This window comes from Hevea brasiliensis, chromosome 7, assembly GCF_030052815.1.
Source record: "Hevea brasiliensis isolate MT/VB/25A 57/8 chromosome 7, ASM3005281v1, whole genome shotgun sequence".
Taxonomy (NCBI): Eukaryota; Viridiplantae; Streptophyta; class Magnoliopsida; order Malpighiales; family Euphorbiaceae; genus Hevea; species Hevea brasiliensis.
In genome coordinates this window covers 72,748,090-72,771,974 of record NC_079499.1, presented here as the reverse complement: position 1 = coordinate 72,771,974, position 23,885 = coordinate 72,748,090, and positions in this window count along the sequence as shown.

The window sequence follows — 23,885 nt, the reverse complement described above, 5'->3', positions numbered from 1 at the left end:
CTGACTCCTCCAAGAACACCACAGCTGAATGGTGTATCTGAAAGGAGAAATCGTACCCTATTCGATATGGTACGTAGTATGATGAGCTATACTAATATGTCAATCTCTTTTTGGGAATTTACATTAGAATCAACTTTGCATATTCTGAATAGGATTCCATCAAAATCAGTATCTTCCACACCTTATGAGATATGGCATGGAAGAAAACCAAATCTTAAGCATGTTGAGATTTGGGGTTGTCCAGCTTATATCAAAAAGCTAAACACTGATAAATTGGAAATCGGATCAGAAAATGGTCAATTTGTTGGATATCCAAAAGATAGTTTTGGATATTATTTTTATTTACCTACATCACAAAAGGTTATGGTAAGTAGAGATGCCACATTTCTTGAACAACAGTTTGTTCTAGGAGGAGGCAAAGGAAGGCAAATAGAGTTAGAATTGGAGAATTCTGACCAACCAACAGATCAGATGGATATAGATTCATCTAGTCAACCTACACCTATTGATGAAACATCTACAGTTGTTTCTTATATATCAACCAGGGTATCTCACCCACCAGTGAGATACGATTTTCTTCATGTAGAAGAACAAGAGTTGTCTACTCATGAAGAAGTAGATCATGGAGATTATCCACTTACCTATGAAGAAGCTATATTAGATATAGACTCTTCAAAAATGGATTGATGCTATGAAATTCGAGATAGATTCCATGTATAAGAATCAAGTTTGGGATCTTGTTGACCCACCTGAAGGTATCGTACCTCTAGGGAACAAATGGGTTTTCAAGAAGAAAATTGGTTCTGATGGAAAGGTAGAGACCTATAAAGCAAGGCTAGTAGCGAAAGGGTTTCGCCAAAGGCAAGGAATCGACTATGAGGAGACTTTCTCGCTGTAACATCCTCACTTTAGCTAGTCCGTACAGTCTATTGTTCCGGTGACCAGTGTCAGTCTGGACAGCTAGAATGTCTGGAAAAATATTTTAACTAAAGTGAGGAACCATAATTAACTCAAATATTAATAAGAAAAATTTAGGAAAAATTTTAGAAATAAAATACAACCAAGTTAAATGAGCCAGTGCCCTAGCGATGGGTAACCTAGTGAGAAGTTGCGGTTCTCGCAACTAGGAGCCCTAGGCCCGGGGGAAAAATTATAAAATAATTATTGGGACTCCAGAGAAGGGTTATTGAGGTTCTTATGGCATTAGAATGCCAAGAAAATGCTTAGAAAAATTTTTCAATCAGTACAGACAATTTTGGCCTGTTAAGCCATACGGAGGGCATTTTGGTCATTTTGTCTTCAGAGATAATTTTTGGCCAACTTGTCCAGTTAAATAAAGAATTTATATAACATAAAATATGAATAAATATTGTTAAAAAATAAATTGCAATTAAATAGACAAGAAATGAAGAGAAAATGAAGGAAAATAGACTTGTGACATCATAATGATGTCATTAAAGTTCTCCTACCCAATCCAAAGTTGACACATGGCATAAATTTGTTTAAAAGAGACCAAATGGGCTGGAAAACAAAAGAAAATCAGAACCTCCTCTCTCCTTCTTCTTCATGCTGTCACCCTCCCACCATTGTCAACCATTAGCAAGCTTTTGAAAGCTTGATTTCCCCCACTTTTACCCAACTAAACCCTAACCTAGCAACACAAAAAGTTGTTCTTGCATCTTGGAGAGCCTTTTGGGAGCAAAAGGAAAAGGAAAGGAAGAACTTTAGAAAGTTGGAAAGCTCACTCCTTAGAGGTTAGTGACCTAACCTTAATTTTTACTTTGAATACATGTTAAAGGACTATGTATGAGTAAGAATTTCAAAGGAAAATTGCTAAATACCACTTGTATGCCATCCCTTATTTTTGGCAGCCATGGTTAGGGTTTGATTGTATTGAGTTTAATGAAGTTAAAAGGTTGTTATGGCTGCCCACAATATATATCTACTAAGTGGATTGATGAAATGAAGTGAAAATGCATGTGTGGTAATGTTTGAGTTAGGGTTTGAGGTGGAGAAATGGGACTTTGACCATGTGATGATGAAAATAGGTTTTAATGGTCAATTAGTGACCATTTGATTCTGTTTAAATAAAAAATGAAGTGTGTTGAGTAGTGGAGTTTGTGTTTGGTGTGGCTGCCCATGGTGACCTGCAGAATTAGACATGAGTCCAGTAGGTTTGGGCAGCCATAACATGAATTGTAGACGTTCAATTGGCACAAGGCCAATTGGAAATGAAACTAGACACATAATGGCACAACTTTGGTGAAGAAACTATGCCCACAAAACCAAACCAAGTGGACCAAAAGTTTGCCCTAATCCCGGTGACCTGCAGTCTGCCTGGGCAAAATGACCAAATGAACAGTGTTTGGTCATTTGGCCATAAATCAGTGTAGAAAGGTCCAAATGACCTGAAATTTTATCAACAACAAGCTGAGATATAAACCAACAACTTTCATGAAGAAACCTAACCCAAATTATGACCAGAACATATTCAACAAGTGAGTTGCAGTCACTATTCATTACACTGTAGATATGGTCAGTTCAGAAATTCTGGACAAAATTTCAATCCGGCCAGTTGTGGTTTTTGGACCATCACTTGAGTTACAAAACTCCAAATAGAGTGATTCAAAAAAAAATGCAACTAGACAAAATAAGGAACAACTTTCATGTTGATCAGTTTGCCAAATTCCCACAGCAAAATTGACCAATGGAATAGTAAAGACAAAGTATAAAAACTGAAAATTCTGTCCAACTAACATTAAGCTTAGAAATGGTATTGGCAACCAATACCAACAAATTTTGAATGCAAAATGTGGTATGTTGATGATATTGGAATCAATGTACCTATTGCCTATGCAAAACTCAACATTTTTGTTGAGTAATGAATGGAATAGTAACACTAAAACTTAAATTTCAAAAATTGTGAAACTTAAAAGTGTAAAATGCCCTAGTATACCTAACAAGATTGGTTTGGATAGCTTGGCATGCCAATAGGGTTATGTTAGCAGTACTGCATATGGCTTCATGCCATTCTGTGTTTCATGGCTTCCCATGCCATTCTGTGACATAATAGCCTTTGGCTATGTTATTTGAATTATTACATGTAGACCCTTATTTTGTGATGAGTATGTGCATTGAGGCCGTGGGAAACCCGATGATGAAAAATTATATGACTGTAAGATGTAATTGGAGGCATGGAGCTGAATTATTAATTCTGTGGCATGATCTTGAAAAAATAAAAATAATAATAAAGTTTTGGGGAAATTAATTTAATTAAATTTAAATAAAATTTTATTTTGTTTAAATTTAATATGGGCAGTTCTTAAATGGATCTAATTAAGTTTAATTGGGCTCTATGGGCCTAAGAAAGCCTAGTTAGGAATTTTAAATGGGACCCATTTAATTATTTTCTAAAAATTAAAATAACAAAATATCTCTCTCTTCTTTGGCCCCACTCTCTTCCTCACTCCCTATTGGTGCCTTCCATTTTTTCCTGTCTTCGTATTGGTTGAAACACCTCACCCATATCCCAGTCTTATTCGAATTCTGCAATCATAGTTATTTAAGTCATCTAAACTTTATCACCTTAAGACTCCAAATCCTACCACACCTCTTCCTCACTCCCTATTGGTGCCTTCCATTTTTTTCTGTCTTCCTATTGGTTGAAACACCTCACCCATATCCCAGTCTTGTTCGAATTTTGCAATCGCAGTTATTTAAGTCATCTAAACTTTATCACCTTAAGACTCCAAACCCTACCACACCTCTTCCTCACTCCCTATTGGTTCCTTCCATTTTTTCCTGTCCTCCTATTGGTTGAAACACCTCACCCATATCCCAGTCTTATTCGAATTCTGCAATCGTAGTTATTTAAGTCATCTAAACTTTATCACCTTAAGACTCCAAACCCTACCACACCTCTTCCTCACTCCCTATTGGTGCCTTCCATTTTTTCCTGTCCTCCTATTGGTTGAAACACCTCACCCATATCCCAGTCTTATTCGAATTCTGCAATCGTAGTTGTTTAAGTCATCTAAACTTTATCACCCTAAGACTCCAAACCCTATCACACCTCTCCCCCAAAACCCTATAAATACCCTACTAGAGAAGGGAAGAGGGGATGATGGGAGGAAAGAGGAAGAGAAAATTCAGAGCTATAAGAAATTTAGAGATATTTAAGACTCTTTGAGTTCTTCCTTATTTTTTTCTTTTCTTCAAGAATATTTTCATACAAGATTTCTGGAAGGTCAGTTTTTATTGTTTTCTTTTCAAGATCTATGCCACACAATATTTTAATTCTATGCTCTTTGTCTTCAATTTATTTTATATGTTCATATAGATCATGTAATCATGTTTAATTTGAGGGGATACACAACTCTGCACATGTTTAGTTTCTGTCTCTCGTACTTTTATTGTTTTTCTTTATTTTCTTTATTTTTATTACAAACAAAATTGGTAAGTAGCCCTAAGGTAAGTACCAAAAAGGGCATTTGCGCGGAGCTTATATGGAGCTAAACGGGAGTAAGCCAGGGATATCATTGCCATACTAGAAGAGAATACCCTTTTTTAAGGGTAGCTTGCCCCAATGGCAACTGCATTTACCAACAGGTAAGTAACTCTAAACTTATCGAATAACCATTGGCATGAAATTGTAATAATAATAGAACTTTTATTTGGTAAATTAAAATTAACTTTGTTTTTTAATTTAACTGACTTTTGCATGTAATTAATTTAAATAAATACTTTGTAAATTAAAATTAATCTTGTTTGTAAATTAAACTAACATTGGCATGTAAATAAATTTAATTTAATACTTGGTAATTGTAAAATAAATTTGCATGTTAGAAATCTTTATTAGGTTGTGATTGTTTAGGCCTTATGTGATATTAGAATAAATTACACATGTACATAATTAACTTAGTTCAATTATCCTTAGGGTAACTTGATGAAAATTAATTAATTAAGTTAAATAGAAACGTAGGGTTATTTGAAATTGAATTTGTTTGTAAATTAAATTCTCAATAATAAATTAATTTTAGTCATCTGGTAAATATCATTTAAATAATTAGTAACCCCATAGATAGGAATTACTTGTACATGAAAATTGTGTGTAAACAACAACCCTTTTGTGAATTACTTGCGTGTGTAGGATTAGAATTGCATTTTTTAGGATAAATTTTAATAAAGGAATAATAAACAAGACTTCTATAAACATTAGTAGAGGACTAGCACTCGAATCAACGAGCTTAGACCAGGCGTAAGGGGTGCCTAACACCTTCCCTTTACGTACCCACTATCCCGAACCTAGACATTGGGCTATGGTAATGACGGTTATGGAAACTCTGCAAGGAGTAAGTTGCCATCCATGACCCTCGAAAGAAACACTGAATATGTCCCGGTTATTACCCGGGTGGCGACTCCTGTCTTTCTATGCCTTCGTGGCATAAATCCTTAGTACCGTGGTAGTGTTATGGGAAGACGGTACTTACTAGTGGTTTGATTCTATTATGATTGTATGAAATGCATGTCTAGGAAATGTTGTCTAAGGAGGTGGTATTTAAGTGAGACCATTGTGACTCCACCATCTTTCCTGGGCATTACCTGGTGCATTTTATATAATTCCAATGGATGATATTTCACCTCACGCCCTTCCCACAGTTTGGCGACTCCGCTGGGGACTAAATGGATAGTTACTCCAACATATTTCTATTAGTCTAATATTATTCCTTTGTTAAACTTTTTGCATTGCACTACACTATCACACGGATCACCCTTACCCTTTAAGCCTCGTTAGTACTAGCCAAGGAGACGATGGTTCTACTCGAGCTATGACGAATTGGTGAATGCTAGCACCCCATGCCCGTACCTTCGAGTATATAAAAGAGCCACAGCTCCGGCCGTTGTGCTTAATGGACAAGCTCTCGCATGGGTGACCCTTTTCCTACCCAATAAAGCCCATGAGCCATAGATTTCAACCCTGGTACCCCATAGATTTTTGTTGTGCTGGATTCGTATCCTTTCTGTTCAAACCATAAGTTTTAGTTGTAGTTGAGATGAACCTAGGCCTATGCATAAACCCAATGTGTGTATAGGCCCAAGTCCATTTTAAAACCCATGTTAAGCAAGAGGATGCTTACTTGTGGTTAAACTTTAAAGATACAAATCATTTGTTTATAGAGGAAAGGTCGTCTTGGACCACCTCCTGTTGGTGCGTCTAGTGTACCATAGCCTAGGATAGAATTTTTTTTCTTACCCTACACGTGAGAGTTGAAGGTATAAGGGGGCGAAGATTCAGTTCTGGAGACATTCTTTTCGGTTTATCATTTAGTCTTTGGTCCAATTTTAGTTCGGTTTATACAGTTCGGTTTTGGTTCAGTTTTGGTCGTATTAGTACGGTTTGTTTTTGGCTTTGTAAAGGCAAAGCTAAAAATGAAAGTGCATATTCATGCATTCATGCATTGCATTTGTAAATTGCATAAGATGTTAAAACCTTGTATTTTTTTTCTCTTGTAGTAAACATAGCTTTAGAACACATCAGGAAGACTTCTAATCAGGTCACTTGGGTTAGGGAGGGAAAGATATTAGTAAGAGTTACACCTGCACTAGCTAAAATGGAAGACACTAAGGTTATGTTTAGATAGATGCTTGAAGAAGCTTTGAATGCCAAGATGGCTGAGCTTGAAGGAAAAATCATGGCCAACTTTGAGAAGAAGTTAGAGATGGGTGGGCCTAGTGATGTTCAGGTGAAAAGGCCTGAAGAAGAGACTAGTAAAAAGAAGGCCTTTGATGACGTTTGGGATGAAGAAGACTGTCTCCAAGACAAGGCCAAAAAGAAAGAAAAGGGGACAAGTGAGGAGATTAGAGTTGTTACTGAGATGATGGAAAAACTTCAGGCCAGTGTGAAAAAGGAAGCTGAATTTACGGGAATGGGGCTATTAGATGCAGATGACTTTGACATCCAGTTGAATGGAAATCTACCTGAAAAATTCAAGATGCCTGATTTGGCTAAATTCGATGGTACTGGTGACCCAAAAACCCACCTCAGGTCTTATCTTATAGTCATGAAAACAACTGGTTTGACTAAGAACCAAGTCACTAGAAGGGGTTGCATCTTCATGGTATCATGGCCAAGAAGCCACTGTGAGAAAAGATTAGGAGGAGCTAATTAGGAGATTTGTGCAACAATACTCCTATAATACAGCTTTAGATGTTACCCTGAGAGACTTAGAGACCACTAGGCAAAAACCAAATGAAACCTTTTCAGAGTATCTATTGAGATGGAGGAAAAAGGCCGTGAAAATGACCAATAGGCCTGCTAAAAAGGATCAAGTGCGATTGGTAGTGAAAAGTCTGCAGCCTAGTTATTATGAGAAACTTTGTTATTATCCCTTGGCTACCTTTGAACAGCTATATGATGCTGGGGTATTAGTGGAGGATGTATTGAACAATGAAAAGAAGAGTTATCAGCCCAAGAGGGGAGGATACCAGTCAGCTGGCAACATTACTGGGGAAAACAAAGTCAATGAGGTTCAAACCGTGTCCCGCACCCCTAGAAAGTTCTCTCAATTCAACCAACCTCTATCTAAAGTCTTCGGGCGACTCAAAGCTCGGGGTCTCCTCCAACCCTTGGCACCTAGACCACCACCAAACCCACTGCCACCCAATTACAATGCTAACCTATATTGCCAATTCCATCAAACTCATGGCCATGACACTAATAGATGTTTTTGGCTAAAACACGAAGTTCAGGACCTGATCGATGCTAAGAAAATAGCTGACCCAGAAAATTGACCCAACACACGCACCAACCCAATGCCCAACCATAATGTTCCACCTCCACCAGGACTTTACATGATTTCCACCACCTCAATTGATCCTGACCAAATTCCCAACCTTATCCAACCTATCCAAAAGCTTGATGAACCTCGATCTGTAATGGCAATTGATATTTGGGAAAGTTCCAGTGATGAGGAAGGTTTGTTAGATGTTTGGGTTGACTCTGACGGAGAGGAAAAGAGTAGGGTGAGCCACATGACCAAGAGTGATAGATATTATCCTGATCCACCCATGGAGAAGGACAACGTGAGAGGGAAAGCCAAGGTGTTGGCTGAAAAGGACACAGATGAAGAGGATGATCAGTTCCTTAGGCTATTGAAAAGGACTCAGGCTAGCGTAACGGTCTGGGAAATGCTATTGGCATCAGAAAAACACATAACTGCACTGACCAAGGCCCTGAGTGTACTCAAGGTCTCCACAGAGATAACTCCAGAAGAAATTGCCAAAGTTGTGCTTATAGAAGATGGGAGTCATATTACTTTCTCTGATCATGATCTCCCAGTTGAGGGGAGAAACCATAGCAGGGCTCTGTTTGTAACCGCTGAGGTTGGAGGGTGGAAAGTGCCTTGTGTGATGATAGATGATGGGTCAGCCATCAACGTATGCCCTCTGAAGATCTTGCCAAAATTAGGAATTTATATGGCTGAACTAACTGGTTCTGATCTGGTTATTAGGGCCTATGATGATTCAAAGAGAAACGTGATAGGGGTATTCAAGACTATGGTTAAGGTGGGGCCTATAGAGACTGAAGTTGAGTTCATTGTGCTAGACATCCCCATGACATTCTCCTTACTGTTACGTAGAATCTGGTTCCATCCCTTAGGTGGAGTCCCCTCTACACTCCACCAAAAGATCAAGATCCCGCACCAAGATGGTGTAATCACCGTCCATGCTGAAAGAGATGGGGAAGTAGCTATGCTGCAAGTGGATGGTTTGGTACCACTATTGTCTAGTTTCCAAGTTGCTGGGATCTATGGAGACTGGATGGACCCTAGGGTGGCCACTATGATGAAAGAGATGAAGTTTTTTCCTAGCATGGGTTTGGGAAAACGAGCTAATGGCTTAGTGACTTTTCTAGAAATAAAGGGGCAGATCACTAGATATGGGCTGGGCTATCAGCCAACTGAAGATGAAGAGGGACTCAAGCCCACCAAGTTTATCAGGGAGGGCGCAATTGCATGGACTGATGACCAGGAGCTACCGCATGTTGAGGAGTTAGAATAAGAGGTTAATACCATCAAGTTAAGGTCTGCATGGAAGCCAAGCACTTGGACCTACACCCCTAAGTTTGAGTCTGTCTTTTGTAATGCTCACAGTAGTGATACTGATATTGTTATTTCTGATGTACTTGATGATGATTTTGAGGCAAAGTTAAATAATATTACTAGTCCTTTTGCTTACTTGTTTGATGTTCATCCTAATGGCTACACGCATGGCATTCATAATCATTTAGAATCTGTTTCTATTAATACATTAAAATCAATCTCTATTAATTTGGGTACACCAGATGATCCTAAAAACATTAAGTTAGCTGAAGATTTAACCCAAAAAGAAAGAGATAAATTTATAGCCTTATTAATAAAGTACCAAGAAGCGTTTGCTTGGTCTTATAAAGATATGCAGGAAATTGATCGAGACATAGTACAACACAAGATCCCCACAGACCCTAACATGAGGCCAGTAAAACAAAAGAAGCGTCGGCTTAGGCCAGAATGGGAAGAAAAGATAGCTCAAGAGGTGAAAAAGCTCATTGAAGCTGATTTCATTGAAGTAATTGAGTATCCTGAGTAGTTAGCCAACATTGTGCTAGTCCCGAAGAAGGATGGGCGAGTTCGGATGTGTGTAGATTATAGGGACCTGAATAAGGCTACTCCTAAGGATGATTTCCCATTGCCTCACATCGATGTGCTTATTGACAGTGCTGCTTGCATGGCCATGTACTCTTTCATGGATGGTTTTTTGGGATATAATCAGATCCTCATGGATTTGATAGATAAAGCAAAGACAGCTTTTATCACTGAATGGGGGACTTATTGTTGTAAAATCATGCCTTTTGGGCTAAAAAATGCTGGTGCGACTTATCAGAGAATGGCTACTATGTTATTTCATGACATGATGCACAAAGAAGTTGAAGTATATGTGGATGACATGGTAGTAAAATCCCCAACTAGGGAGAGACATTTTGAGGCATTAGAGAAGTTCTTTCAGAGGGTCATCAAGTATAAATTGAGACTGAACCCTAGCAAGTGTGTGTTTGGGGTCACTTCAGGCAAGCTGTTAGGGCATATGATCAGTAGAAAAGGGATTGAGGTTGACCCAGATAAGGTGAAGGCAATCCAGGAGATGCCAGCCCCAAGAACAGAAAAAGAGATTAAAGGTTTCTTAGGAAAATTATAGTACATTAGTAGGTTCATAGCTAGGCTCACAACTACCTGTGAACCAATTTTTAAGCTACTAAGAAAGAATCAGCCAGTAGTGTGGAATGAGCAATGTCAAGAGGCATTTGAAAAGATAAAGCAGTACCTGAGCAATCCACCAATTTTGTCACCACCCATCCCTGACATCCCTCTAATCCTCTACCTATCAGTGGAAAACATGGCCCTGGGGGCAATGTTGGCACAAGAAGTAGGGAATCTGGAGAGAGCCATCTATTACATTAGTAAGAAACTCCTTGCTTATGAGGAGAATTATTCACTAATAGAAAAAACCTATCTGGCTGTAGTATGGGCAACTAAGAAGTTAAGGCACTACTTTCAGACCCATCGAGTTATTGTAGTATCCCGGATGGATCCTTTAAAGTACCTATTTGAAGTACCGACGCTAGTTGGAAAATTGGCCAAATGGTTGGTCCTACTGTCTGAATTTGATATTGTGTATGAGACTCGAAAAACCATCAAAGGGCGTGTAGTGGCCTAATTTGTTTCTGAAAATCCAGTTAATGAAGAGGAAGAAGTTGAAACAGCCTTCCTGGATGAGAGTCTCAAGCTAGTAGAGGTCCAGTCATGGAAAATGTACTTTGATGGGGCCATGAATAAAAGCGGAGTCGGTATAGGGGTAGTTTTGGAAGCACCGAATGGAGAATAATTGTTAATGTCAAAAAGGCTATGTTTCCCAACCACTAATAATATTGCAGAATATGAGGCTTGCATTTGTGTCCTAGAGGCATTAATAGCTGTTGGGGCTAAAAAAGTGGAGGTGTTTGGAGATTCAATGCTAGTAGTTTCCCATATTAAAGGTGAATGGGAATTGAAAGAAGAAAAGTTGAGGCCATACCTGGAGTATGCTAAGAAACTATTATTTAGCTTTGAGGAAGTGACAATGAAGCACATGCCTAGAGCTCGAACTGCATGGTCGATGCTCTAGCCACGCTGGCATCCTTATGGGAGAAGGGTGATCAGAAGTTGACCCAGCCAGTTATCCTGATGAGGAGTAGAATCCCATGCTATGAAGGGTTAATAATAGCACATTTAGATCTAGAAGATGAGATGAAATGGTATGAGGACATAAGAAGATATTTAGAGGTAAGAGAATACCCACAGTCAGCCAATAGTAGGGATAGAGCTACAATTCGTAGATTAGCCACTCAGTTCACTTTGGCTGGGGGGCAACTCTACAAAAGGTTCTTCGAAGGACTATTGCTCTTGTGTGTGACAAAAAAGCAGTCTGAGCAGATAATGGAGGAAGTACATGCAGGAGTGTGTGGTCCTCACATGAACAGAAGGGTATTAGCGGGCAAAATTTTAAGATTGGGCTATTACTGGTCTACCATGGATATCGACTGCGCTAAATTTGTGAAAAGATGCCATGAGTACCAAATCCAAGGAAATTTGAATCACCTACCGTCCAGTGAACTCTACAGTATGACTTCACCGTGGCCATTCTCAATATGGGGCATAGACATTATTGGGAAGATTTCTCCCACGGCTTCTAATGGCCATAGATTTATCATTGTGGCAATTGACTATTTCACCAAGTGGGTTGAAGCTGAATCTTATAAAGTAGTAGAGGCCAAGCAGATAAGTAAGTTTGTGCGAAAGAACTTGATTTGCAGGTTTGGGGTACCCCATGAGATAGTATCAGATAAAGGCAGCCAGTTCAAAGGTGATTTCTTAGAATTAATTACCGAATTCAAGATTAAGCATCATAAGTCTTCACCGTATAGGCCACAGACTAATGGAGCAGTAGAAGCAGCAAATAAGAATGTGAAAACCATTTTGAGAAAAATGGTTGAAACCTATAAGGATTGGCCTGAGAAGCTCCCTTATGCTCTTTGGGGTTATCGCACTACTACAAGAACATCCACAGGGGCAACTCCATTCTCTTTAGTGTATGGGACTGAAGCAGTGCTACCCATTGAGTTAGACGTCAAATCCTTGAGAGTGATACTATAAGCTAAGATTCTGGAAAATGAGTGGGCCCAGAAAAGATATGAAGAACTAGCTTTGATTGATGAGAAGAGGATGCGAGCCTTGTATCATATGCAGGCTTATCAAAGAAAGATAGCAAGGGCCTTTAATAAGAAGGTGAAGCCAAGAAAGATCAAAGAGGGAGACATGGTTTTGAAACAAGCTCGGCCCATCCCTTTTGATCCAAGAGGAAAGTTCAAGCCAAATTGGGATGGTCCATACATAGTTAAAAAGATCTTGTCAGGAGGTGCTGTAAGAATATCAGACCTGGATGGGAATGAATTTCAAGAACTAGTCAACTTAGACAAGCTCAAACGGTACTTTGTGTGAGATAGGCCCGCTAGGCTGTAAACTTACAAAAGACGGTCTAGGCAAAAGTAAGGGTCAAAAAAAAAATGCTAGATTGAAAACTTACGAAAGGCGGTCTAGGCAAAAGGAGAGATGAGAGAAGATCTGGATGGAAAACCTGAAAAGGTCATTCAGCGGGTTATAAAGCTTATTTCTAACTTTGGAAGATTAGAAATTTGGCAAAACCTAATGTAAGAGGGAGTAATGGTGTACCTGAATAAATAAAGAATTTTTTTATTGCATTAACTAGGAATGGATTTTATTTAATTATGATCGCGAATGTTTGTGCCTTGAGGGATAATCAAATGATTAAGTAATTGAACTGCATTGTTTTGATTTAATCTATGCCTTCTAAAAAAAAAAGGGAGCTTGCTAGGTGGAAAACCCGAAAGGGCCGCTTAGGCAAAAGTTAGAGCAAGCCCAATGAGATGAAAATCCAAAAGGACATTTCAGGCAAAAGTTAGGGCACAGAGAATGGAGTTCATAAAAGAGAAATGAGTCAAGATAGAAACCATGGGGGAAGAGAAGAAAAAAGAAAAATCAGAGAGAAATTGTATTGTGACCTTAAGGAAGTCTTTTTTGGTGAACAATTCTTCTAAAAAACTTTGAGGCTATAAGAAAGTTTTTGCAAAAAGAGATCCCCCAGAAGACTAAGTTTTTTTTTAGAATCTTTAGTAAAATCAGCATGCCCATGATAGGAAGTAGCATACAGGAAACACAAAAATCAAAGAGAATTTTGAGACCCAATCATTCTAAATTTTTCAAATCATGATAGATATTTTTTGGTAAGTCCTTAGACGTTGTTTAGGGCGCATGACATAGTTGTGTAAGGCATAGAAGAACATGCATCAACATGTCACCTGTGGGTGTGTAAGGCGTAGAATAACATGCATCACCACAGTTTCAATTGTCGAACTACGAAGGGGTCTGATTCTTCCTTAGGATAGCGAGGGGGATACGTAGGTAGTTTAGGACCACGGTCCTAAATACGAACCCACAACATTTCATGACAAATGTTTTTTAGTAAGTCTTTAGACGTTGTTTAGGGCACATGGCATAGTTGTGTAAGGCGTAGAAGAACACGCATCAACATGTCACTCGTAGGTGTGTAAGGCGTAGAAGAACATGCATCACCATAGTTTCAAGTGTCGAACTACAAGTGGGTCTGATTCTTCCTCAGGATAGCGAGGGTGATACGTAGGTAGTTTAGGACTGCGGTCCTAAATACAAATCCACAACATTTCAAAACACAGAGTTGCCATTATCATGAGACCGTAGCTAGTCTCATGATGCAGAGTGTATCGACAGAGCAAGATGCATTTGATTTTCACATTACAAAGTTATCACTGTTATGAGACCATAGCTAGTCTCATAACACAGAGTGTACCGACAGAGCAAGATGCACTCAATTTTCACATGACACAGTTATCACTGTTATGAGACCATAGCTAGTCTCATGATGCAGAGTGTATCGACAGAGCAAGATACACTCATTTTTCACATGACATAGTTATTACTGTTATGAGACCGTAGCTAGTCTCATAACATAGAGTATGTCGACCGAGCAAGATATACTTGATCCTCATAGTTATTAGAAATTTGAGTTTCACTTTGATGAAACTTGAGCAATGCTTTTGCATTAATTTCAACTTTCGTCAAAGTGGGGGGCAAACTGTAGACCCTTATTTTGTGATGAGTATGTGCATTGAGGCCGTGGGAAACCCGATGATGAAAAATTATATGACTGTAAGATGTAATTGGAGGCATGGAGCTGAATTATTAATTCTGTGGCATGATCATGAAAAATAAAAATAATAATAAAGTTTTGAGGAAATTAATTTAATTAAATTTAAATAAAATTTTATTTTGTTTAAATTTAATATGGGCAGTTCTTAAATGGATCTAATTAAGTTTAATTGGGCTCTATGGGCCTAAGAAAGCAATTGTAGTTGTTTAAGTCATCTAAACTTTATCACCCTAAAACTCCAAACCCTATCACTCCTCTCCCCCAAAACCCTATAAATACCCTACTAGAGAAGGGAAGAGGAGATAATGGGAGGAAAGAGGAAGAGAAAATTCAGAGCTATAAGAAATTTAGAGATATTTAAGACTCTTTGAGTTCTTCCTTAATTTTTTCTTTTCTTCAAGAAGATTTTCATACATGATTTCTGGAAGGTCAGTTTTTATTGTTTTCTTTTCAAGATCTATGCCACACAATATTTTAATTCTATACTCTTTGTCTTCAATTTATTTTATATGTTCATATAGATCATGTAATCATGTTTAATTTGAGGGGATACACAACTCTGCGCATGTTTAGTTTCTGTCTCTCGTACTTTTATTATTTTTCTTTATTTTCTTTATTTTTTATTACAAACAAAATTGGTAAGTAGCCCTAAGGTAAGTACCAAAGAGAGCATTTGCGCGGAGCTTATATGGAGCTAAACGGGAGTAAGCCAGGGATATCATTGCCATACTAGAAGAGAATACCCTTTTTTAAGGGTAGCTTGCCCCAATGGCAACTGCATTTACCAACAGGTAAGTAACTCTAAACTTATCGAATAACCATTGGCATGAAATTATAGTAATAATAGAACTTTTATTCGGTAAATTAAAATTAACTTTGTTTTTTAATTTAACTGACTTTTACATGTAATTAATTTAAATAAATACTTTGTAAATTAAAATTAATCTTGTTTGTAAATTAAACTAACATTGGCATGTAAATAAATTTAATTTAATACTTGGTAATTGTAAAATAAATTTGTATGTTAGAAATCTTTATTAGGTTGTGATTGTTTAGGCCTTATGTGATATTAGAATAAATTACACATGTACATAATTAACTTAGTTCAATTATCCTTAGGGTAACTTGATGAAAATTAATTAATTAAGTTAAATAGAAACGTAGGGTTATTTGAAATTGAATTTATTTGTAAATTAAATTCTCAATAATAAATTAATTTTAGTCATATAGTAAATATCATTTAAATAATTAGCAACCCCATAGATAGGAATTACTTGTGCATGAAAATTGTGTGTAAACAACAACCCTTTTGTGAATTACTTGCGTGTGTAGGATTAGAATTGCATTTTTTAGGATAAATTTTAATAAAGGAATAATAAACAAGACTTCTAGAAACATTAGAAGAGGACTGGCACTAGAATCAACGAGGTTAGACCAGGCGTAAGGGGTGCCTAACACCTTTCCCTTACGTACCCACTATCCCGAACCTAGACATTGGGCTATGGTAATGACGGTTGTGGAAACTCTGTAAGGAGTAAGTTGCCATCCATGACCCTCGGAAGAAACACTGAATATGTCCCGGTTATTACCCGGGTGGCGACTCCTGTCTATCTATGCCTTCGTGGCTTAAATCCTTAGTACCGTGGTAGTGTTATGGGAAGACGGTACTTACCAGTGGTTTGATTCTATTAGGATTGTATGAAGTGCATGTCTAGGAAATGCTGTCTAAGGAGGTGGTATTTAAGTGAGACCATTGTGACTCCACCATCTTTCCTGGGCATTACCCGGTGCATTTTATATAATTCCAATAGATGATATTTCGCCTTACGCTCCTCCCACATTACACTTGGGTTTTAACCCCGATAATTATTACAGTTTATTAGCTGTTCTATTGCACACCGGGAGACACAATGTGACCGATGGTGTGATGGTCCGAGGTACTTAGTACCTAGTGCCAGTTTATCCATTTATCCAATCTAGTCAATTAGTATAGGTTACTCAAGCAATGATAATAAACCTTAGCAAATTTTAATCGAATAATAATGCAAATAATATCAGAAGTTAAGTCTACCGAAAATGTAAACACACATTCTGCATATTCGTTTTATTTTATTTTATTTTATTTTATTTTATTTTATATTGTCACCACTAAGCAGAATTGCTTAGCGTGTCGCTTTTGCCACGCGCAGGTACTGGAGACCTAGCTGGTGAGCCCAGCATACATCAGACTGGGTGAGCCTTCAGATTTGCATACGGAGTTCCGAGTCACCTCACAACTGCAGTGCATATGGTAGGACATAGGAGTTTGGGAGCATTTTGTATTTTGGCATTTTGTATTAGTTTGGATTGTAACTATAAACTCTTGCAATTATGTATTAATGTAAATATATGAAATTTCATATTATTGAAATTTTCTGCATAATGTATGTTGATAAATGAAATGTTGAGAAATATTTATGAATATGCTTCAAGTGATGAAGTGAACAGAAAAGTTTTGAAAATAGTATTATGATTTGAGATTGAGATTTTGAGATTGACTTAAAATGTGTATGATGGAGTTTGGATTTAGAAATTATATTGGAAGTGTTTTTAAAATGGTTTAGAAGAACTGTTTTTCCAATTTACAGCTGCCACTCTACCGAATTTTCTATAAAATTTACGGAAAAATTCAGATTTATCAAAAATTGTAAATAAGTGAATTAGAAAGGGATAAATTGTAAATAGAAACATAAATCGGTGCTCCGACACACTGAGTGGCATAACTTACTCGGCTACACTGTAGACGGGTAAGGGGTGTCACATTTAGTGGTATCAGAGTATCGATTTAGGCGTTTTTGGGCCTAGATAGAGTGCATATCATTGCATTGCATTTGTAAGTGTTGAGGTGACACTGATGCAGATCTATTTGTTTCTTATTTTGAATAGGATATAGATCCTACTTCGCAAAGAGCAATTGAAGAAGAGGTGGAGAGTCGTGCTCCACCCAAGGCTGAATCTGGGGGCAGGGGAGAATCTGCTCTACCAGTAGCTGAGGCACCTACCCAACCTCAGTTTGCTCTATTTCAGCAAATGACTAAATTCTACCGGCAAATGATGGGGACAATTCCACCACCACAACCACAGCCACAACCACCACCAGCACCACAGAAATCTCATTTGGAGAAATTGAAAAAGCATGGGGCTGTGGACTTCTTTGGGAAGAGGGAGGATGATCCCATGGCCGGAGAAAACTGGTTGGATAGAACCATCAGAGTACTGAAATAGCTTAACTGCACCCCCGAGCAAAACCTAGAGGGTGCTATGTCCCTACTTCAGGATGATGCATATCAGTGGTGGGACACAGTAACCAGTGAGGTGCAACCTAAACGGATCACCTGGGAATTCTTCCTCATAGAGTTCAGGAAGAAATATGTTAGCAAAGTGTATTTGGAAGAGCGAAAAAAAGAGTTTATCAGTCTGAGACAGAGGCAATTGTCAGTGGTAGAATATGAGCGTGAGTTTGTCAGACTGAGCAGATATGGGAGGGAGATAGTCCCTACAGAGGCAGAGAGGTGCAGAAGGTTTGAAGAAGGGCTCAATGACAACATCAAAGTCATGATCACAACATTGGAGATCACTGATTTTGCTAAGCTAGTAGATGCTGCATCAAAAGTGGAAAGGGTCAGAATCAATGAACAAAATAGAAGGGAAAGACAGCAGAAGAGAGGTCTGGGTTAGTCCAGTACATTTTCTGCTCCCAGTAAGAAGAGTAAGGGTCCTCTTGCTCAGAGTTCAGGACCACCATAGGGTCAGGGTCAATCTCAGGGGCCCAAACCACAGTTCACACCTAGGAGAGGCCAGTCCACACTATCAGTGGGCAACTCTCCAGGGACGGTGTTTAGGGGACCAGCCCCTGCATCTTCTGCCTGTCAGTACTGCCAGAAGTGGCATAAGGGAGATTGTTGGCTAGTGACCGGTGCATGCTTACGGTGTGGATCTACAGAACATCAGATCAAGAATTGTCTGAAGAGGACTACTACTGTTGCTCCAACACAAACTGACAGACCTGCTCCTACACCACAAAGGGGTAGAAAGCCCGGTAAACCTGAGGCAGCTGGTCCATCACTGAAGCCTGCATCCAAGTCAGCTGAGAGGCCAGATACTAGAGTACCTGCCAGGGCCTATGCTATTAGAGCTCAGGAGGAGCAAGATGCCCCGAATGTCATCAGGGGTACGTTTTCCCTCTACAGCATTATTGTGCATGCATTGGTGGATCTAGGATCCACTCATTCTTACATTTGCATCAAACTACCCATAGAGAGGGGAGTTCCAGTAAAGGAGAGTGATCAAGACATTCTGATCACAAATCCACTAGGCCACAGTGTGGTAGTGAATAGGGTGTACAAAGGTTGCCCATTGAGGATTCAGGGGTATGAATTCTCAACAGACCTAATTGAATTGCCCTTCCATGAGTTTGACGTGATTTTGGGAATGGACTGGTTGTCACGTCATCAGGCAATAGTTGATTGCAAATTGAAGAGGATTTCTTTGAAAACTTGTGAGGATAATGAGATCACTGTTGTGGGAGAAAGGACAGATTTTCTATCCAATGTTATCTTAGCCACAATTGCAAAAAGATTGATGAGAAAAGGTTGTAAAGCTTACCTAGCACACGTGGTTGATACTAGGCAGGCTAAACCAAACCTGGGTGATATACCCACAGTGAAAGATTTCCCAGATGTGTTTCCTGAAGAGTTGCCTGGTTTACACCAGAAAGGGAAGTCGAGTTTGCTATTGAGGTAAAGCCGCGGTACAGCACCCATTTCTATTGCTCCTTATAGGATGGCACCCACTAAATTGAGGGAGTTGAAAACTCAATTGCAAGAGTTGCTTGATAAGGGGTTCATACGCCCCAGTGTGTCACCATGGGGAGCTCCGGTTGTCACACCCTACCCCTCTGTAAGGCATAACATGATCCCGTAGTATACCTAATGAATTACCAACTTCGTCTACTGATAACCCATTAAGTACACTACAAGGGATTTTTAAAACTTTTCTTACTTCTTTTACAGTGGTGAGCACTATTTACAGGTGTTAAAAACTTTTGTGAACTGAAGTGAAACAATTAACTCATTTGATTTATTTGGAATTTCTGTAAAAATTTTGGCAGAGTGCCATCTGTATTTTGGATAAAACAGTTCTGTAAAAACTCAGAAAGACACTTCAATAATTTTTCAAATCTCAACTCCAATACATTTCTCAACACAACAATTTATCAACTCAATTCCATAGAAATTTTTCAAAGTCTGAGATAAGGAAATATAATACAGTTTTTACAAGTCAAATAGCTCATAATTAATTTACAACTTCAAGGTACAATTTGAATTTGCAACTGCTCAAAACCAAAAACAAAATATACATACAGTGAATATACATTACATTACAAAATACAAAATACGGTATACTCACTATACCCAAAAATCTCTCATCACGGTACTAGCAATTTAGTCTCACGCTCTATCTGTCTGCCTACCCGCGACAATAAAAGCTATCACGAGACAATGTCTCATGGTGCACAACATTAACCAAATACAACTTTAAATCACAACTCATAAACCATATAAATAGTGGATACGTAAAACCATAGTTAAATTCAAGACAATGGATGTCATAAGGAATTTAAACTCCAATTCACAACTTATCAAAATTCATAATAACACAATTTAGTCAAATAGTTTAAGAATACCGTATTGCCAATTCATACACAATTTGATCAAATTACTGAATAACACAGTGTTTCCGATCAATATCACAATTTGATCAAATAACTGAATAATATCGTTTTGCAATTCAATAACACAATTCGATCAAATAACTGAATAATATCGTTTTGTAAATCAATAACACAATTCGATCAAATAACTGAATAATATCATTTTGTAAATCAATAACACAATTCGATCAAATAACTGAAGAATACAGTGTTGCCAATCAATATCACAATTTGAGCCATGACACAATTTTTTTCGTACATGCCGTGTTGTACACCACGACAAGACATACTCACCCCAATAATCGAAATCAATGAGGGAGGAAGCTAGCTATCTAATGAGAACTCATCCATACTCACCTCAGACTGGGAAGTCAAAGAGGGAGGAACATAATCATACTCACCCTGCATCGATAAGTCAAAGAGGGAGGAATAATCACACTCACCCCATTAATGGAGGAGGAACATAATATCCGTGTCATGCCAATTGTGAGTCAAAACAATTCCAAACATTTTATTCAAATGATCCGTAAGAATCCAATAAATTTCCAAAGTTATAATTTCATTCACAAAATGGCAACACAATTCGTAATTCACTTCAATTTCCACAAAAACCATTTACAGTGCTTTTCAATTAATAAGTATCCATCAATATCATTCAAACAATTTTTCACAGTTTCAAACCATTCACAATGTTTTTCAATCAATAAGTGTCCACCAACACATTTCCACAATTTAAAACAATAATATACAAATAGTCATAATTTATTTCAATTGAAAAATTCAAAAGAAATAGCCGTTGTGCACAAACACAATTTAAAACAATAATGTACAATAGTCATAATTCATTTCAATTGAAAAATTCAAAAGAAATAGCCGTTGTGCACAAACCTCTGATATTTGTCTCCTGGTCTTGACTCAGTATTTCTTTCCCTTTTGCTGAGTCCTTGTTAACTGGGAAACACAATTTGAAGTGTTTCAGTGCTAAATTAATTTGCCTCTAACGATAATGTTCGATAAACAATTCACTGAATACCTTTATTTGCTTAATCACCTAATATACCAACCCTCGATGTGTTTTAGGTAAATTAGGTTTTGGTGTCATTAATATGTCACATTCGATAGGGTTTTAGGTTTGGTACGTGTTACCAAACTCAATTCTATGTATATTGCGTTTTCTTGCATTTTATTGCAAATTGCTGGATTTCGGGATACTAGTTTGACCTAGCCGGACGACCTAGTTCCCTCAGTTTTCGGATTTCGGTCAAAACTAAAAACTTGTAGATCTATGTCTTATTGCACGCGGGGCAAAATTTCAGGTCAATCCGCGTTAAGTAGACCAAGTTATGGTCATTATACTATTGCTGGTCAATTGGTATCAAATTAGGTCAATTTTTGGTCAACTTTGGTTCGGCCAGTTTTTGGACCCGAACTTGTGCAAGCTTTTTGACTTGCTTCTGGTCATTTCTGGGTTTTGATGTCTTCATAAGACTTGTAGGTATGGGTCTTAACTATTCTTGGTCAAAATTTCAGGTCAATTGGACCTGTTTTGAGTGAGTTATGGCCTAAACACTCACTGCTGCCCAAATGGTCAGTTTTTAGGTCTCAAGTGTACCTAATCCGAATTGGTCATTTTTCACATCACCTTGCAAGCAGAATTTTGGTATGTTCTCTCAATGAAAGTTGGCACATTTTGTGCCTAGTTCCACCTCCAATTGGTCTCATACCAATTGAGGTTACACATTTAAACTTATTGGCTAAAATGTACACTGCCCTTGGTTACTTTGCTTAACACACATCAATTACACACATTTCCCGTGCAATTTGTTGTTTACTCTACCAATCTGTTTTGGTACATTACCAAAAGCATATTCTACTTTACACTAACATTACTTTGGGCAGATTACAATTACCCTCAACACACCAAATATAATTCACATTTACAAGTTCTAAGTACCATTACATTCACACCTAACCATTACAAATCTTACATACACTTTACAATATCAATCTCCATACATATCCATCAATCCTTCTAGGTCAATATTCTGCCTACACTTCCATGAATACATACATTTACTCAAGTTTTCCCAAGCTGCCGAAAATTGTCCTTCAACATCAAAGTGCCCTACAATTTACCAATTCCCATCCAAGTGCATAAATCACCATATATATGTGAAATAATTCACTAGGATATTAAATCACCATGATCAACATTATTTCTCATCAATTATATGCATAATAAATCATTAAATGCGTGACCCCATGGCTGTCCAAAAATGGCTATCTCAATAACTATTTAAACTTTAAAATTTCCTTCACAAAACTAACACCCATAACATGAACATAAAGTTTAACAAAGGAATTCTCAAAAATGTAAACTTACCTTTAATTGTAACTTGCTAAACCTTCACCAAACTTCTCAAATTTGGTGTCAATATCTTCCTTGTGATGTGTAGACAAAGTTTCATGAAGGAACCTAAGAGATTGGAGTTGAAAATGGAGGATGGATCAAGCTTGCATGCAAATGCCCATGGAGTTCTTCTCCTTTCCTTCAATTCGGCAAGTTTGAATGCTTTGGAGAAGATGAATATTTCTGCTGGTTTAGTGGAGTTACAGCTGCCCTATTATGTATTTAATTTATGCATTAGTGGTCCACTCAAAAATTTAATCATTTTATAATCTAATTGTTCACTTAATCCCACATTAACCCATGATTTTAACTATTTACTTTAAGTACCATTAAACTAATTTTTCATTTTATTTTCTAAGTGTAATATTATTTATTTTTAATGGACATTTAGGTCAAAAGACAATTCGGGGTGTCAAATGACCATAATGCCCCTGTTCGGGTTACGTTCCCGATTTTTCGGTAATACCGGGTTTTGTCTGTTTTTCGATTTCTCACTTTTCTTTGTACTAATTATTTAATTTTTCTTTGATCTTTCTAATGAGATTTATTCTTCAACAAGGTTCTATTTAAGTCCTAAAAATGTTTTCGTGGTTCCCATGATCCAGCTAGTCAACGGTCCACGCCGTGACTTCCTGCATGATCACCCATCGCTAGGTTTCCTACTGCTTAACTTGATCACATTTCTTTGCTATCATTTTTCCTTTGTTTTTCTTGTACTTTATTTTCTTGTATTTCATTATTTTATGTCTCCTCACTCTCATTGAGGTGTGGTTATAGGCATCCTAGCTGTCCGGACTGACCAGTCACCGGAGCAATGAGAACGCACTACCGAACTTAGGGGTGTTACAATTCTCCCCCCCTTAAATAAATTTCGTCCACGAAATTTTATCCAATAGCTATCTTACAATAGTCATACGTTTATTTTCTCCTGTCTATATGATCGTATAATCTTCTTTTCCTCAAATTTGTATAAGACTTTTAACAATCTAATACCACGTTTAATTTGTTTGTATAATTCTAATCTCCTCTTACTATTGTGTTGTCTAATATTTCGGTTCACGTTCCTTCTTGAATGACCCTTGAGGTCATGTTAGAATCATTCATCAGTCATTGGTCCTCTGACCATTCTAGTCCACAGTCTTCCTCACATTCGTAATATTTCTTTGTTATATATGAATCAACTGTTCAAATCTCTACTTCCATAACTCTTTTTATCTGTCAATATTCTATAACTTACTTCCTTTTGTACTAAACTATAACCTTTCGATATTCTAACTCTTGAGTTTTAGATCTCTAAGTAGGATTTTCAAACTTATTTCTAACAATTAAATTCTGTCATGGCATAACTATACCAAAACAGATGCCGTTGGCAACTATTCTCATTTA